Below are 16,268 nucleotides of genomic sequence, written 5' to 3' on the forward strand. Positions count from 1 at the left end.
AAAATGCCTCAAAACCAGGAAGCCTGACATTCTACTAGCAAGTGCTGGTCCGTAGGCATATTCCTGCATGTTCCTATCAAATCAGCAGCTTCAACAGCATATACCTCCAGCTATCTCACTGAGCCCAATTTCAAATCATCAGTTTCACTGTAATCAGTAAACAAAGCTGACAAGCTACTACAAGCTCCCACTACCCCCTCAGATCCATCATCACAAAGCAACACTATTAATCAGCGTTTCATACCTTGACCAGAGGACACTGTCATACGTGTGTATCTCTTATTTCACTAAGAAAGCTAAGACTAACTCCAGATCTCCTGAAATTAATTTTTACAGCATAGTTGACATGCTAACTGACAGTCAAGGCCTTCTTATGACAAAATGCTCATTCTTGGATTGTCAACAGTACTTGCCTTATAACATCATATATAGTCCAGGAATCATTGCATCTGGTCCCATCACTTCATGGGAAATAGATGGGAAAACAGTGGAAACAGTGGCAGACTTTATTTTGGGGGGCTCTAAAATCACTGCAGGTGGTGATTGCAGCCATGAGATTAAAAGATGCTTACTCCTTGGAGGGAAAGTTATGACCAACCTAGACAGCATATTCAAAAGCAGACATTACTTTGCCAACAAAGGTCCATCTAGTCAAGGCTATGGTTTTTCCTGTGGTCATGTATGGATGTGAGAGTTGGACTGTGAAGAAAGCTGAGTGCCGAAGAATTGATGCTTTTGAACTGTGGTATTGGAGAAGACTCTTGAGAGGCCCATGGACTACAAGGAGATTCAGCCAGTCCATTCTGAAGGAGATCAGTCCTGGGTGTTCATTGGAAGGACTAATGTTGAAGCTGAAACTCCAGTACTTTGGCCACCTCATGCGAAGTGTTGACTCATTGGAAAAGACCCTGATGCTGGGAGGGATTGGGGGCAGGAGGAGAAGGGAACGACAGAGGATGAGATGGCTGGATGGCATCACCGACTCGATGGGCATGAGTTTGAGTGAACTCCGGGAGTTGGTGATGGACAGGGAGGCTTGGCATGCTGTGATTCATGGGGTCGCAAAGAGTCGGACACGACTGAGCGACTGAACTGAACTAATTAGTTACAAAATCAGCAATAATGTTCAAGTCTTCTGAATCACAGTTATTCTCCATTTTATCTCGATGCCTTATAGCATAAATGTGAACTTCCTGGGATTTGAAAAGCGTAATTCATTTATGAAATAGATATTCTGTATATCATGCAAAGAAAGCAGTTCTAGTATCCTAGAAATGACAGTATAAAAATTTTCTGATGTGAATTAATTAGCTCTATCTACTGTTTATCTACAAACCAAAGTTAAGCATCATCTAAAATAACATGTATTTCAATAAATAAGTATACTATTGACTTATTTTAATTATTTTAGGTTTATATATTTTTTCTTACTTTTTCACACTACATTATATGTTGCTGGAGAAGGCAATGGCATCCCACTCCAGTACTCTTGCCTGGAAAATCCCATGGACGGAGGAGCCTGTTAGACTGCAATCCATGGGGTCGCTAAGAGTCGGACACAACTGAAGTGACTTAGCATTATATGTTGCTACTTAATGAAACCTATATTTAAAGTAAAGGTATCACATTTTTTTTTCAACTTCTGGATAATACCATGTTTAAAAATATTTGTACCCTTTACATTATAAAGATTTAGCTCATTATGTCCTTTTAAGTCATCTAGCATTTGCTTGAAAGAAGCCATTTAAGGTTTGTTTATGTCTTATATTTATTAAAGACAATTTTTTGTCACTGAAATGCTGAAAGATTTCTGTTGCTTTCTATATTAAAATGTAATCTTTATTCTTGAATATTAATTTTTCTTAGGGTTAGCATCCTTTCTGTCTTTCATCAAAAACAGATGAAGTATAAAAACATGATTTATATTTAAAGATATTATTTTTCTATCATATGAATGATTCAAATGAAAATATCAGTGATACTTATTAAAATCAAATTGCTAAATTGTAGGTCTGTAAAGCTTTAGTAAGAAATGTGTCCTTATGTGCGATACTTAACAATAATGTTTTATTCTCAAGCATTTATTTGATGTATTCGATTTAATTTGCTTTCATCTAAACAAGTTGCTGAAATTTGTTATTTTCTGCTTTCAAGAAAGGTTCCTTTTGGAAAATATTGATTAAATATAAATATAGTATAAAGTAATGTAAATTAGTATTGTAAATATAATTTATTAATTTAAGCCAAAATTCTGTCTATGAATCACGTCACATAATCTGTATATGTGCTTAGTCACTCAGTCTTGTCTGATCCTCTTTGCGACTCCATGGACTATAAATAACCCACCAGGCTCCTTTGTCCATGGGGATTCTCTAGGCAAGCATACTGGAGTGGGTTGCCTTGCCCTCCTCCAGGGGATCTTCCCAACTCATGGATTGAACCCAGGTCTCCTGCATTGCAGGTGGATTCTTTACCATCTTAGCCACCAGAGAAGTCCAATCTGTATATATTGTCTATTTATGGGGTATAGAGATCAAAGTCATCCCTATAAAGAAACAATTTGCAATCATGATTTGTGTGAACTGAATTCAGACATTATATGTGAAATTGAGATCTATGACAAGTATCTTAATTCAGAATTATATGATTCTTAAGACTGAAGAACAACTATATAATGCATAATGTATTAATAAAGAACTATCTTTAGGAAAGGAAGAAATGAGAAACAAAGCCAGATTAAGATGCAGTTAATATGATTAATTATAGCATTATATGATATAAAATGTATTCATCAAGCTTATTTAAGGTACACTATTTTATAGAATATATAGCCTCATTTAAAATGGCATATTTGAAAAATATATGCATTGACAAGAACGAACAATTAAAAAACAAATTTTGAAATGTTATTTCTAAATATTCAAAAGCTTGACATCAGATAAGCAAAAAATTAGATCATTACTTGAGATTCTTATTGTTAATTTTGAATAGATACCTAGAATATTGAATTGATTTGTTTCTGTTAGTAGTAGTAGAATAAGAAAGAGCCCATAAACACATATCTTGAGGAAAGGAAAGGCCAAGTTATTTCTAAAACTTTGGCCCATAATACTAAAGTTTAAAAACTAGATCGAACTTTTATTTTAGAAATACTCCAGGTTGCAGCTTCTTTCTTGTAGCTACTCTTGCTAGATTATAAGAAAAAAAGCATAACATAAAGCTCAATTCCTAAGATGATTCCAAAATATTCAAGTAAATTATTTATAGGGTCTAGCACATTTCTACCCATATCATATACAGTTTTCTTTACCTTAAAATGAATGAGAGAAAAATACTGAACTAATGGTTCATTCAGAGAATACGCCACAAGGATATGAACAAAGGATAAAACAAAATAAATTATCATAAAATACAGGTAAATACATATATAATATCTATATTATAAATTTTGGAAAAGTAATTAGTGCAGAAATCAAAGTAAATTTTATCTCCAAGAATATTCATTTGTGTTATTTTTTTTAAAGGATGCAAATAAGATGCCCCCAAATATGGAAATATTAAGTAACCTGAGATGTCCATACAGTGAAATACAATAGAACCTTTAAAACTGATGATAGGGGAAATGACAGCAAGTGATGTTTAGAATCAGTTTAAAAATATAATGTAAGTATGAAATATTCATATTGCATATACAAACGTATCTATTGAAAGATTAAAACAAGATGATAATAGTGATTCTCCCTATGTAGTACATTTCTGGTTTATTTTTTACATAATTTTTTTAGACTTTCTCTATTTTTAAACTTCCTCTACAGTAAATAATAATTTACAATGTAAATGAAATTGATATTTTAGAAGACACTTTAATGGAAATACTAGATCAAAAGAAGCATGAAAAAGTAGCCCATCGTGGGAATGATAGCTTACCATTAAAAGATAACAATGAAGAAAGTTCCTTAACTCATTTCTGCAATGAGACAAGAAAATGATTATTACATTATTGGCACATTGAGAGAACAGGAGTCATAGGGAACAATCAGAAAACAATATAAAACAACCTTAGGTTATTTACTTAAGACTGCCCCTGAAAATTTACTACATGAGGCTGTTTTATTTCTGTCCAAAACCAAAATTTGCCCAGACCACAGAGCTGTTCTTAGTTAATAAAACTTCCCTGCTCAGTTTAGTATTAAAATCATCCCACTCTATAGTTAATGTACCCAAACAGGTATTATAATTAAAACTCTCAATAAACTTCAGAGTTGAAATTCTTCCATATTCCAGCTAGACCAGCTTCTCCTCCTATCCCACCTAATAACTCCAGAGTTGGAGAGACTTAGGGGAGAAGATGGAAATGATAATGTTCTCTCATCTGCAATTCCAATATAAAGGAGATGCAAGGTTTACCTGGAAATTTATGACTCCTCCTTCAGCTTATGGTCGTCCAAATAGATTCTCTTGACTAGGCCCTTCTCTGTCCTCTGATTTTTGTTGTTTAGTTGCTAAGTTGTGTTCGGCTCTTTGCGACCTCTTGGACTACAACACACCAGGCTTTCTTGTCTTCACTCTCTCCCGGAGTTTACTCAAACATCCATTGAGTAGATGATGCCATCCAACAATCTCATCCTCTGTTATCCCCTTATCTTCCTGCCTTCAATCTTTCCCAGCATCAGGGTCTTTTCCAATAAGTTGGCTTTTCGTATCAAGTGGCCAAAATATTGAAGCTTCAACATCAATCCTTCCAATGAATATTCAAGGTTGATTTCCTTTAGGATTGACTGTTTGGATCTCCTTACTGTCCAAGGGACTCTCAAAAGTCTTCTCCAACTCCACAGTTCAAAAGCATCAATTCTTCAGCACTCAGCTTTCTTTATGGTCCAATTCTCACATCCATACATGACTACTGGAAAAACCATAGTTTTGACTATACAGACCTTTATTGACAAAGTAATGTCTCTGCTTTTTAATACTCTAGTTTGCCATAGCTTTTCTTTTTTTTTTTTTGCCATAGCTCTTCTTCAAAGTATCTTTTAATTTCAAGGCTGCAGTAGCATCTGCAGTGATTTTGGAGCCCCCAAAAATAAAGTCTGCCATTGTTTCCCCATGTATTTGCCTTGAAGTGATGGGACCAGATGCCATAATCTTTGTGTTTTGAATGTTGTGTTTTAAGCCAGCTTTTTCACTCTCCTCTTTCACCTTCATCAAGAAGCTCTTTAGATCCTCTTCAGTTTCTGCCATTAGGGTGGTATCATTGCCATATCTGAGATTACTGATATTTCTCCCAGCAATCTTTATTCCAGCTTGGGATTCATCCACCACCACCCCACCCCCGGCACTTCCCATGATGTACTCTACACATAAGTTAAATAAGCAGGGTGACAATACACAGCCTTGACGTACCCTTTTCCAATTTTGAAACAGTACGTTGTTCCATGTCCAGTTCTAAGTATTACTTCTTGACCTTCTCTAATAGACCATGATAAACCCAGCCCTTTTATCAGCCATTAGTACAGGCCTTTTTCCAAACCATCCCAACCACTACTTTGCAGCCACCAACTCTTATTTTTTCTAAGGAGGGATATGAGTTCACTTGTTTCTGAAACATCCAAATTTCAGCAACACCTATCATATTCCCCAGTCATCTTATGTAAGTTTTTATCATTATATCTGCAGTAAGAGGGAAGCATAATTCCCTCACAGAAATTTTATAACTCAATCTTGAAAGCCATTTCAACTTAGTTTTTATATCATCAAATGTTTAAGAAGCCAAGGGTTCTGATATGTTTTTTTAAAACTCTTTTGCAAATACATGTAGGTAGACAAACACATCACAGATCTTTCCTATTTCTGAAGAAGGGGATGAGATGATAGGGTCCCTTTGACTAACTACAGAAGTTTCCTGTCCTCTCCAAAAACATGTATCCTGTGTATGGACCTGATTTATGCCTTCTACAGAATAGCTCAGCATCACCTGCCTTCAGAGCTTCTCCTCATTGATCTATTTCCCAGTTGATAGCCTCACTTAGTAGTTTTACAGTCCCCACAGTCATAAAACCACAATCTTGTAACACATACCATTGTCTCAGTCTGTGCTGGGGTGAGATTCCCATGGCCTCCATTGAAAACATCACTGATGGAATCATAGAAATTCCAGGTGCCAAGGCAACCAAAGCAATGGAGACTCTGTATTCCTTCAAATGCTGTCAAGAGGAGGTAGTCAACACAACTCAGAAGACTGGAGGACATAACACTATGTAGGATGGACTTTATCTAGTGGGAGACAGGAAATAGAACTGTTCACTGAGCAGTGACTCTAAACTGCCTCTTTGGAGATATTCTTCATGAGTGAGCCAATATATGGGTTTTCTTGGGAGTTGCAAATGCTTTTATTTGCTATTCCTCCTTTTCTGCTTCAGTTCCCTTCCTCCCTACATTTTCTTTATTTGAATGACATTCACCGATAAAACAACAGCATGAAAGTTTGCCTTGGGTTCGTTTTCCAGAAAGTTTAGACTAATGCACCTTGAAATTAGGTAATTTACTGAGAAGAATTTAGGAGATTATTGTATAAAGAACTTGGATTGCAGATGGTCAAGAAAATATAAATGTTGGTGACACCATGTAACAGCTATTAACATCCTATGGAACTACAGTTCTGAGGAACACTTCATTTAATTTTGAACCAGTTGTCTATTTCAAATCTAAAGTTTTATGATTCCTTACTTTGTAAGTAGATCTATTACATTCAGGGCTTCCCTGATAGCTCAATTGGTAAATAATATGCCTGCAATGCAGGAGACCACTTAGATTCCTGGGTCGGGAAGATCCACTGAAGAAGGGATAAGCTACCCACTCCAGTATTCTTGGGCTTCCCCTGTGGCTCAGCTGGTAAAGAATCCACCTGCAATGCGGGAGACATGGGTAGGCTCTTCAGGTTGGGAAGATCCCCTGGAGAAGGGAAAGGCCACCCACTCCAGTATTCTGGCCTGGAGAATTCCACGGACAGTCCATGGGGTTGTAAAGAGCCAGACATGACTCAGCAACTTTCACTTCACTTCACTGTTACATTCAGAGATACTGTAAATTCAGTCATTCAACCTATAATTTTCAAGAGGTCATTATTCTGACTTTGAAAAGAAAGATATTAAGTAGTAATAAAATTAACAATTTTTTGCACAAAGATATGTGTGTAGCAAGAATCACCCACAATGACTTCCATTTATTTTGACCTCATATCACCAGAGCACTGAGCCAGTAACTGCTCAATGTCAGAAAGATGAGCTGACCCAGAGGAAGCAAAGCACTGACATTGGCATCCAAATTGTTATGTATTGAAACAGCATCTCAGCTTTCACCTGGCACATTGGCTCTTCTTGCTGACACTGAGACTACAAACTGCCACTTGGCATTATCTAGCAAAGTCTAGAAGGATAAAGGTTCAATATACAGTGTAATGTAATCAGGGCCAGCCTATAATTATGGGGAAAGTTCTCTGAATTTACACTGACACTGAAATGACAGTCCTTGTATTCATTCAATAACCATACTCTTAAGAACTTAACAGCAAATACCAAAATAACTTCTTTACATTAATAACATCAATTTAGTGAAGTTAAAATTTTGGAGCAATGTTGAACTACTAATTATAACTCAATCGATGTAAAAAGAAAAATCATAAATATTAATATGTAATAAGCACAATAATAATACCCTGAATGTGTTATTTTATTATTGTTACCAAATAATCAAAATAATTTGTATAAATAAAATAGGAATAGGCAATATTTGTAACTTTTCTTTTTGTGTATCTCTTACTAAAGTACTCAGTCTCCATCACTGCTATCACATATTGTGTCTTCCACTGCTTCCCCATAAATCATATTTTTCACTGTTACTTTTAAAAGCAATATTTGGAGAGAAATTTATAATGTTCATAGTCATCAGGCATTATTAATGAAATAGAAAACTCCTCATATTTTGATAAGTAAAACTGGAGAGCCATAAAACTAAACTATACCACATTGTCTTAAAAACTCACCTCTTAATTTCCTGTCCTTTCCTTATGCTACCAAGGGTACATTTCATGCAAAGATGGGCTCGATAAAGGACAGAAATGGTATGGGCCTAACAGAAGCAGAAGATATTAAGAAGAGATGGCAAGAATACACAGAAGAACTATACAAAAAAGATCTTCACGACCCAGATAATCATGATGGTGTGATCACTCACCTAGAGCCAGACATCCTGGAATGTGAAGTCAAGTGGGCCTTAGAAAGCATCACTATGAACAAAGCTAGTGGAGGTGATGGAATCCAGTGGAGCTATTTCAAATCCTAAAAGATGATGCTGGGAAAGTGCTGCCCTCAATATGCCAGCAAATTTGGAAAACTCAGCAGTGGCCACAGGACTGGAAAAGGTCAGTTTTCATTCCAATCTCAAAGAAAGGCAATGCCAAAGAATGCGCAAACTACCACACAATTGCACTCATCTCACATGCTAGTAAAGTAATGCTCAAAATTATCCAAGCTAGGCTTCAACAATACATGAACCGTGAACTTTTGGATGTTTAAACTGGATTTAGAAAAGGTAGAGGAACCAGAGATCAAATTGCCAACATCCACTGGATCATAGAAAAAGCAAGAGAGTTCCAGAAGAAAAACATCTATTTCTGCTTTATTGACAATGCCAAAGCCTTTGACTGTGTGCATCACAATAAACTGGAAAATTCTGAAAGAGATGGGAATACCAGACCACCTGATCTGCCTCTTGAGAAACCTGTATGCAGGTCAGGAAGCAACAGTTAGAACTGGACCTGGAACAACAGACTGGTTCCAAATAGGAAAAGGAGTACATCAAGACTGTATATTGTCACCCTGTATATTTAACTTATATGCAGAGCACATCATGAGAAACGCTGGGCTGGAAGAAGCACAAGGTGGAATCAAGATTGCCGGGAGAAATATCAATAACCTCAGATACGTAGATGACACTACCCTTATGGCAGAAAGTGAAGAGGAACTCAAAAGCCTCTTGATGAAAGTGAAAGAGGAGAGTGAAAAAGTTGGCTTAAAGCTCAACATTCAGAAAACGAAGATCATGGCATCTGGTCCCATGACTTCATGGGAAATAGAGGTGGAAACAGTGTCAGACTTTATTTTTTTGGGCTCCAAAATCACTACAGATGGTGACTGCAGCCATGAAATTAAAAGATGCTTACTCCTTGGAAGAAAAGTTATGATCAACCTAGATAGCATATTGAAAGGCAGAGACATTACTTTGCAAACAAAGGTCCATCTAGTCAAAGCCATGGTTTTTCCTGTGGTCATGTATGGATGTGAGAGTTGGGCTGTGAAGAAAGCTGAGCACTGAAGAATTGATGCTTTTGAACTGTGGTGTTGGAGAAGACTCTTGAGAGTCCCGTGGACTGCAAGGAGATCCAGCCAGTTCATTCTGAAGGAAATCAGCCCTGGGATTTCTTTGGAAGGAATGATGCTAAAGCTGAAACTCCAGTACTTTGGCCACCTCATGCGAAGAGCTGACTCATTGGAAAAGACTCTGATGCTGGGAGGGATTGCGGACAGGAGGAGAAGGGGACGGCAAAGGATGAGATGGCTGGATGGCATCTCATGGATGCCACTGACTCGATGGGCATGAGTCTGAGTGACCTCTGGGAGTTGCTGATGGACAGGGGGGCCTGGCGTGCTGTGATTCATGGAGTCGCAAAGAGTTGGACACAACTGTGCAACTGAACTGAACTGAACTGAACTAAGGCATATTTTTACTGTTCATATTACTTCTAAAAGAACTATATACTCAGTAATTCAGTTTCTTTCAATATTATTGTGACAACATTTAAGTATTACCCTTTAGTCATACATTTCTATATTGGAATTCTTTTCAGATCTGGATATTGCTGTTGATCATTAATTTGGAGTTGCATAACTCATTAATTTGTGGTAAGGTGTTACAAATTCATTCTACTCCTCTTCCAACAACACAAGAGAAGACTCTTCACATGGACATCACCAGATGGTCAACACCGAAATCAGATTGATTATATTCTTTGCAGCCAAAGATGGAGAAGCTCTATACAGTCAGCAAAAACAAGACCAGGAGCTGACTGTGGCTCAGACCATGAACTCCTTATTGCCAAATTCAGACTTAAATTGAAGAAAGTAGGGAAAACCACAAGACCATTCAGGTATGACCTAAATCAAATCCCTTATGATTATACAGTGGAAGTGAGAAATAGATTTAAGGGACTAGATCTGATAGATTGAGTGCCTGATGAGCTATGGACAGAGGTTCGTGACATGGTACAGGAGACAGGGATCAAGACCATCCCCATGGAAAAGAAATGCAAAAAAGCAAAATGGCTGTCTGGGGAGGCCTTACAAATAGCTGTGAAAAGAAGGGAAGTGAAAAGCAAAGGAGAAAAGGAAAGATATACCCATCTGAATGCAGAGTTCCAAAGAATAGCAGGAAGAGATAAGAAAGCCTTCTTCAGCCATCAATGCAAAGAAATAGAGGAAAACAACAGAATGGGAAAGACTAGAGATCTCTTCAAGAAAATTAGAGATACCAAGGGAACATGTCATGCAAAGATGGGCTCAATAAAGGACAGAAATGGTATGGACCTAACAGAAGCAGAAGATATTAAGAAGAGATGGCAAGAATACACAGAAGAACTGTACAAAAAAGATCTTCACGACCCAGATAATCACGATGATGTGATCACTGACCTAGATCCAGACATCCTGGAATGTGAAGTCAAGTGGGCCTTAGAAAGCATCATTACGAATAAAGCTAGTGGAGGTGATGGAATTCCAATAGAGCTATTTCAAATCCTGAACGATGATGCTGTGAAAGTGCTGCACTCAATATGCCAGAAAATTTGGAAAACATAAAGTGAAAATGGAGAGTTAAAAAGTTGGCTTAAAGCTCAACATTCAGAAAATGAAGATCATGGCATCTGGTCCCATCACTTCATGGGAAATAGATGGGGAAACAGTGTCAGACTTTATTTTTGGGGGGCTCCTAAATCACTGCAGATGGTGACTGTAGCCATGAAATTAAAAGACGCTTATTCCTTGGAAGGAAAGTTATGACCAACCTAGATAGCATATTCAAAAGCAGAGACATTACTTTGCCAACAAAGGTCCATCTAGTCAAGGCTATGATTTTTCCAGTGGTCATGTATGGATGTGAGAGTTGGACTGTGAAGAAGGCTGTGTGCCAAAGAATTGATGCTTTTAAACTGTGGTGTTGGAGAAGACTCTTGAGAGTCCCTTGGACCACAAGGAGATCCAACCAGTCCATTCTGAAGATCAGCCCTGGGATTTCTTTGGAAGGAATGATGCTAAAGCTGAAACTCCAGTACTTTGGCCACCTCATGCGAAGAGTTGACTCATTGGAAAAGACTCTGATGCTGGGAGGGATTGGGGGCAGGAGGAGAAGGGGACGACAGAGGATGAGATGGCTGGATGACATCACTGACTCGATGGATATGAGTCTGGGGGAACTCTGGGAGATGGTGATGGACAGGGAGGCCTGGCGTGCTGCGACTGATGGGGCAGCAAAGAGCTGGACATGACTGAGAGACTGAACTGAACTGAATTGAACTCAGTGAATACTAAGGACACAACAGGAACTAGAATCAAGACTAAAATTAAGCAGTGGCGAAATGACCAATAGTTAAAACCAATAACCATCATGTTGATAGATGGTGGTTAATTGAGTGCTGCAGAGCCACAATATAAAGTCAGGATTGCTCTCCTAGCAACAGCTTACACGGAGATGAAATGACTGCAAATATAAAGGCTCCATGATCGAAATCAATGTTTCCTTTGGTATGTGAAAGTTAAAGTCACTCAGTCATGTCCGACTTTGCAATCCCATGGACTTTACAGACCATGGAATTCTCCAGGTCAGAATACTGGAGTGGGTAGCCTTTCCATTCTCCAGGGGATCTTCCCAACCCAGGGATTGAACACAGGCCTCCCACATTGCAGGAGGATTCTTTACCAGCTGAGCCACAAGGGAAGCCCTGTGAAAGGTCTAATAATGTACGTTTAAAAGGACATGTGAAAAGAGTTTACTTTTATGTTCCTCTCTCCTTTATGCTTTTCTTCATTATGCTTATACTCAATATCTCCCAGGAGCCTCTTTCAAAACACATGTGAGTAAATCTACCCCACAATGCAAGTAGATCTAGTGGATCCTAAGCATACGTGTATTTTAAGAAAGGCCCCCAAATGCCAAACACAGTAAAGAATATTGTGTTTATTATCTCCATTTGTTGACATTTAACCCACACAGAACCCTGAGAGATAGGTATTATGAACCTCTCTTTCCATAAGAGGGAGAAGGAGACTCGAAAATGTAATTAATAAAGAAACCCATCTAGTGATTCTGCTTATAATCACTATGCTCTACTACCCTCGCTGCTTAGTAATGTTTTATGTAAAATCAACCTATGATCTCCACCACCGTCATTTCATACTCAGAAAAACAGAGTACATTGGAAGCACATGCCACATGAAAGATAGAATTCCCATGGGAAGCAGGCGGTCACGCCTGAATATCAGAAGTCTCATGGAACATTGACAGCTACGTCTATTCCAGTGTATCTGTGTTACATCCCTATCACCTCCTCTTCCAGCTCTGCCCTCCTGGCACTTACGCTTATGTGACTGTGACACACCTAATCACAGAGGGGTGGGCATCCGCTCTTGCCCTCCCTGTTGCTGTTGTTCCTTCACTAAGTCATGTCCAACTCTGTGGGGCACCATGGACTATAGCCCACCAGATTCCTCTGTCCATGGGATTCTCGAGGCAACAACACTGGACTAGGTTGCCATTCCTTCTCCAGAGGATCTGGAGGAATTGCAGGAGGATCTCCTGCATCGCAGGCAGATGCTTTACCACTGAGCCACCCGGGGAGCCTTACCTTCAGGATTTGGTGGCAACTTTGTGCAAATTTACTTTCCCTTAAAGTGGGGGAAACTATGATTTATGTTTTATTTTAAAACTGTTTGCTTTGTATGTTTTCTCCCAGAACAGATACAAAAATATCACTATCATACCCTCAGGTTTTAAGGGGAGAGTCCAGCAGATGTAAAACACATTTATTGTTAGCAAAGTGAAAGTGTAGAAAATGAAGTCGCTCAGTTGTGTCTGACTCTTTGCGACCCGGTGGACTGTAGCCCACCAGGCTCCTCCATCCACGGGGTTCTCCAGGCAAGAATACTGGAGTGGGTTGCCATTTCCTTCTCCAGGGGATCTTCCCAACCCAGGGATCAAACCCAGGTCTCCCGCATTGCAGGCAGACGTTTTAACCTCTGAGCCACCAGGGAAGCCCAAAGAGATGGCCTTAATTGGTTTTACTCTGATTTAAGAAGTCCATTTCTGCCCATCTTAGCTACTCAACTTAACTTTTAATTTCACACTTTGTTGCCTTTATTTTTGCTGTTCTGATCACTTGGACTGTTTCGTTATCTTTGTTATGCTTGGTTAATAACTATTTACTTTGGCAAGGCAGTCTTTGCTTCAAACAGCTACCCTTCCTGATTTAATTGATATACTCGTTTTCACTTAATATTCCAAGAAAGAGCAATATGGGGAACTAGAAAGCAAAGAATCCCTATATCAACAATCAGTCTTTACAATTAATGCCTATAATCTAGAACACAACAATTTAGGCCTTGATATCCAACCACTTTTAATGGCAAAGTGTCTTCATTAAATAACAGAATATATTAATGTCTAACAGAACATTAGTCAGTGATTAATCAATAAACTGCTAAAGTAAAGGAAAAAACTCTTTGTAGCTGATTACTTTTTCAACTTATAAAAATTTTGTTTCTATTAAATTTCCAGGTGTTATATTCCCCTGACCAAATCATAAATTTTTAGCAGGTATCCCAAATCTCAAATATTATAATACAGAAATTTTAATTTTGTTTCAGTAAAACATTGCATTCTCAGAAGTTGTTACCATAGAAATACATCACTCAATATTGTGTGGTTTCAACTGAGCTTCAAAAAAAATTTCACTGTTCAGACCAAAAGAAAAAAAAGACTTGCTCCCTCAAATAATGCATTTTTCTTCTAATTCTGCTGCATACACTCAGAGTTGTGAGGCCATTTTTTTCCTAGTATCCTTAGAACCTGCACCTACATTATAAATTAAGGACTGCTTTAGTCATTTTAGAGATTCTCTGTGGAGAATAACAACTAGATTTTCTCTGTATTTGCCCAGCAGTTCAAAGGAAAAAAAGCAAATTAAATGGAAAAATAAAATAGCTGTTCCTTCTTCTCCAAATGATGTTTCTTTCTTTTTTTTTTTAAACTTTACAATATTGTATTAGTTTTGCCAAATATCGAAATGAATCTGCCACAGGTATACCTGTGTTCCCCATCCTGAACCCTCCTCCCTCCTCCTTCCCCATACCCTCCCTCTGGGTCTTCCCAGTGCACCAGCCCCAAGCATCCAGTATCGTGCATCGAACCTGGACTGGCAACTCGTTTCATACATGATATTATACATGTTTTAATGCCATTCTCCCAAATCTCCCCACCCTCTCCCTCTCCCATAGAGTCCATAAGACTGATCTATACATCGGTGTCTCTTTTGCTGTCTCGTATACAGGGTTATTGTTACCATCTTTCTAAATTCCATATATATGCGTTAGTATACTGTATTGATGTTTTTCCTTCTGGCTTACTTCACTCTGTATAATAGGTTCCAGTTTCATCCATCTCATTAGAACTGATTCAAATGTATTCTTTTTAATGGCTGAGTAATACTCCATTGTGTATATGTACCACAGCTTTCTTATCCATTCATCTGCTGATGGGCATCTAGGCTGCTTCCATGTCCTGGCTATTATAAACAGTGCTGCGATGAACATTGGGGTACACGTGTCTCTTTCCCTTCTGGTTTCCTCAGTGTGTGTGCCCAGCAGTGGGATTGCTGGATCATAAGGCAGTTCTATTTCCAGTTTTTTAAGGAATCTCCACACTGTTCTCCATAGTGGCTGTACTAGTTTGCATTCCCACCAACAGTGTATGATGTTTCTAAGAATATTAGAAAGTTCTAGTAGTTGGAGTGGACAAAAGGATATATCACAACATAAAAGTATCTCTGATGTTATTGGAGTTTTTTGTCTACTTGTGGAGGGTGACAGCGAGAGCAGTAGCCATTAGTGCTCACTAAGCGCCATTGTATGCGCAGGGACTGTGTACGATGCTCAGAATCAGTTATGAGAGAAAGCGGACAGTCCCTGGATTTAATGACATCACAGCCTTAAACGGTGGCCCAGTGGTAAAAGAATCCACCTGCCAGTGCAAGAGATGCAACAGATGTGTGTTGGATCCCTGGGCTGGGAAGATTCCCTGGAGCAGGAAATGGCAACCCACTCCAGTATTCTTGTCTGGAGAATTCCATGGACAGAGGAGCCTAGCGAGCTGCAGTCCATGGGGTCACAAAGAGTCAGACACAACTGAGGAGGCACTCCCACAGCCTTAAACATCCAAGGTACTCTCATTAGATGATCTTAGATATAAAAGATCAGATCAGATCAGATCAGTCGCTCAGTCATGTCCGACTCTTTGCGACCCCATGGATCACAGCACGCCAGGCCTCCCTGTCTATCACCAACTCCCAGAGTTCACTCAGACTCATGTCCATCGAGTCAGTGATGCCAGGAAGTTCACAGTTCACATACTGCTGAAGCCTGGCTTGGAGAATTTTGAGCATTACTTTACTAGCATGTGAGATGAGTGCAGTTGTGTGGTAGTTTGAGCATTCTTTGGCATTGCCTTTCTTTGGAATTGGAATGAAAACTGACCTTTTCCAGTCCTGTGGCCACTGCTGAGTTTTCCAAATTTGTTGGCATATTGAGGGCAGCACTTTCACAGCATCATCTTTTAGGATTTGGAATAGCTCAACTGGAATTCCATCACCTCCACTAGCTTTGTTCATAGTGATGCTTTCTAAGGCCCACTTGACTTCACATTCCAGGATGTCTGGCTCTAGGTGAGTGATCACACCATCATGATTATCTGGGTCGTGAAGATCTTTTTTGTACAGTTCTTCTGTGTATTCTTGCCATCTCTTCTTAATATCTTCTGCTTCTGAAGCCTTTATACTGACATGATATTCATTAAAGAGAGAGTTCTTCAAGGACCTATGAGAAACAAAAATGTAAAGTTCATCCACAAATCTTAAGTGCTCTCTTATAGGTAGGACACCAGAGAACTGGAGA

At 38.7% G+C, this 16,268-nt stretch overlaps 1 long non-coding RNA gene across 2 annotated transcripts in view; it reads right to left on the minus strand.

Annotated features, from left to right (window-relative positions):
- Positions 1 to 6,150, minus strand: part of LOC133257421 (uncharacterized) — a 42,656-nt gene extending 36,506 nt beyond the window's left edge. For both annotated transcript variants that reach the window (XR_009739547.1, XR_009739552.1), the window contains exons 1-2: positions 6,076 to 6,150; positions 3,928 to 3,967 (exon numbers count right to left, since the gene is read on the minus strand). This is a non-coding gene — a long non-coding RNA (uncharacterized LOC133257421). The remainder of the gene's footprint in view (positions 1 to 3,927; positions 3,968 to 6,075) is intronic.
- Positions 6,151 to 16,268: the final 10,118 nt, after the last annotated feature.

Source organism: Bos javanicus, chromosome 2 (assembly GCF_032452875.1).
Source record: "Bos javanicus breed banteng chromosome 2, ARS-OSU_banteng_1.0, whole genome shotgun sequence".
Taxonomy (NCBI): domain Eukaryota; kingdom Metazoa; phylum Chordata; class Mammalia; order Artiodactyla; family Bovidae; genus Bos; species Bos javanicus.